Raw genomic sequence first — 3,541 nt, 5'->3', positions numbered from 1 at the left:
CCCTCAGTGCTGAGTCTGTGGACATACTCCGGCAGATTCAAGTTGGTCAGGCATCAGTGCTGACTGTCATCCATGGACAAACCAAGTTCATGACACAGTTGTTGTCATTCATGGAGGGCATGTCATCTGACATGTCTTACCAATGTCGGAGTTTGTCTTCCATAGACTCAACACTGACGGCAGCACTTGCCATTCTGCAGCGTCAACGCCCCCTCCTTCCGACCCATCCACATACCCCTCTCCCATACCTGTCCAACATACACGCACACACCCCAACAGGAACACACAGCACACCCACACGTAAGTCGAAACGCAGACCTCCAGGCACCCAATCTCAAGGGAATGCACGTACACCCACAGGGACAGGGGACAGACATCACCCACCCACCCACAGACACACTACACCTGACTCCCAGCCCTCTACCTCCACTCCCATTGTGTCCCCGGGTTCAGGTGGTAGCCCGTCAGAACTGGCAGCAGTGTGCAGCGCTGAATATGTTGCCACCTTGTGCGCTGCACATGCCACTGTGGAGGAATCCTCCCCACCAGCACCCACTACACATACCCTTCCCTCTCCTGTCCCTGCGGTGCCAGACACGGACACCGATGATGCCCCCCATGTGTCCACAGACCTCTGACTTCACCATGTGCAGGAAAGTTTTGGGGTGACAACCTCCACAACGTCACCACTGTTGTGAACAGTATTTTGGACGGGCCATTGGCCTTCTGTGAGGCTGGACAAATGTATTTATTTACATGATGGCGCTGAATAAAGCATTTTATTTTTCATTCTAAACTATTGCATTTCAGGCAATTGCTTTAGGCACTGTGTGCCTACGAGATGGTGTAATGTTGATGTTTTGGTATTGTGAAAGATGTCTATTTTTGTGATGGGAATGAGGTGGACCATGGTATCTCTGTGCTATCCCAATGTAGCAGCACATTATCTAGATTGGTGTGTGTGCAGTTTGCATACAGACATTATCCAAAGGAGTGTCCCTTCCTCAGTGTCACATGAGATCTTCACTACAGACAGTTGCACAATTGTTGTGGTGGCTTTTGTATGGATTTCCACTAGGATTGTACATTCCCTTCAGTAATGGCCATGCGTAGTCACAAATGAAATCAGATAATTGGTCATTGCCATCCATGTTACTCCCTGTGCTTGGGTTTGTAATGTGTAGTAGTGCCTTAAGGGGGTCCATCATAATTTTTCACACTATGCATGACAATGTTATCCTCCTTGACCTCATGATTCAGATTGTAAACTTAGAACTTTGTGCACACAAAACACATTTGGGTGCTTTGTATCTAGGGGTTTTGTAGCCTCTTCCTTCCATGAGGGAGTACATGTTTCACCACCTGGACATTCACATCATGTCCGGGATGTACATGACAATTTATTAGATCATTTGTGCTTCATTTGTTTGTTGGTCTGTTACATGACTATACACTATTGAGTCATGATGGAGGGGGGGGGTGGCAGCTAAATACATGGGTGGATATGCATGTGGGATCTGACAAGAAAAACCACATGTGGTGTGTCACCCAGTGTGTGACAGGATACCATTGTACGTGAAGTAGGTCACTGCTGTGAGTGATGTGTTGATATGCAACTATCATGAGTGTAAAAGGTTAGGGATGTACACATACAGGCATGTAGTTGTTGTATGCTGTTGGAAATGCACACCCCTATGACTGAGCACTGCTGGGACTCCTATCCAGCCACCCCTCCTATGTCTGGGCACTGCGGGGAGTCTTATCCAGCCACCCCCTATACTGTCTGGGCACTGCTAGGTGTCCTATTCACACCCACTCCTATGTCTGGGCACTGCTTTGAGTCCTACCCAGCCACCCCTCCTATGTCTGGGCACTGCTAGGAGTCCTATCTATACCCCCCTATGCCTGGGCACTGCTGGGAGTCCTATCCAGCCACCCCCTATACTGTCTGGGCACTGCTGGGAGTCCTATCTACACCCCCCTCCTGTGTCTGGGCACTGCTAAGAGTCCTATCCAGCCACCCCTCCTATGTCTGGGCAATGCTGGGAGTCCTATCCAGCCACCCCTCCGATGTCTGGGCACTGCTGGGAGTCCTATCCAGGAACCCCTCCTATGTCTGGGCACTACTGGGAGAACTGTGCACCCACTACTCAGATGTGACGCACCGAACACATACATTACAGACGTGCGTGCAGAACTTATCCCCGACATTAATGGTGTATGTGCGGCACGTATCCCTATTGCAATGGTGATATACGTGTGCGCGTGGCGCACCGTACCCCGACATTAATGGCATATGTGCTGCACGTATCACTAGTGCAATGGTGATATGCGCGTGCATGTGGTGCAACGTACCCCGACATTGATGGCGTATATGAGGCACGTTTCGCTATAGCAATAGTGATCTGGGCATATGCGCACCGTACAGGTATACTTAGGTTGTTGTGGTACGTTGTACTCACCGTCTGCGCCATCGTCGGTTTCGATGTACGAGGTCGTAGGCGTCCAGGACTGGGATGAGACGGACGATGGGGTTCCTGTCGTGTATGCCGCATACCGGGGTACGGTTCGGATTCTGCTTTTACGGCAGTTTTCAGCTCTTGTAGCAAAAGGGCCGTACGGAGTGTCGTCGACACTGATCGTACTTCCTGGTCCGGAAAGAGCAGCCTATTTACGTTCAGACGAAGCGTACCACGCCAGCCGGATACAATCCGTATGTACTTTCTAGTTGTATGGTGCTTGGTACGAGTCGTATGGAGTGGCGCTTTGGGTTCGGATCGTACTTGCTTGTTCGTACGGGGACGTTGAAGGTGTACGATTCGTACGGGAAAAACGCTCCGTACAGCTAATTGGACCATTTTTTCCCGAATTGGAATAGACCCCCAAGTGTTTCTTCTAACTCCACCCCAGTCTCAACCTCCCACAACCAATCATCAAATATGACTGTAGCTCCCCCAACATCCCCCTCCTGTGATTTTTCAATATTTTTACATTTGGCAATTCGGCTCATGTGCCAAACACGTTTGTCACTTAATCTAGCTGAATTTTTTAAACACTGTATCACTTTTAGTGGTGTAGAAAACACACTTTCCCCTTTAGCTACTTTTCCCCATTTTTTTGTTTTTACCCAATCTCCTACTTTTAGATCTTCCTTTTTTGTGACATTCCTTGTATCATAATTCTTTTTATGCACTTGTTGTGCCTTAATAATGTTGTCCTTGATTTTATTTGGTGACCATTCAACATGTTTAGTACTGTCCATCCCTCCTATTTATCTTTAGTGAATGGTTCTCTTTCTCTCATTAGAACAAATGGACTAAGACCTGTAAGAGATGGTGTTAAACAATAGCCACACAGCATTTTTTTATCTCAACTTCCCAATTCTTTCTATTTTCACAAGCATTTTGAATACTGCCCTTAATTACACGATTAAATCATTAAACTGCACCATTTCCTAAGGGATGATACACTGAGGTTTTTGCGTGTAATATATCATTTCTTTTAAAAAAATGTTCCACTTTCAATGCCGTAAAATGTGTGC

The sequence above is a fragment of the Lissotriton vulgaris genome, unplaced genomic scaffold (genome assembly GCF_964263255.1).
Source record: "Lissotriton vulgaris unplaced genomic scaffold, aLisVul1.2 SCAFFOLD_464, whole genome shotgun sequence".
Classification (NCBI taxonomy): Eukaryota; Metazoa; Chordata; class Amphibia; order Caudata; family Salamandridae; genus Lissotriton; species Lissotriton vulgaris.
The sequence above is the reverse complement of the archived record's forward strand: the minus strand, read 5'-3'. Positions refer to the sequence as shown.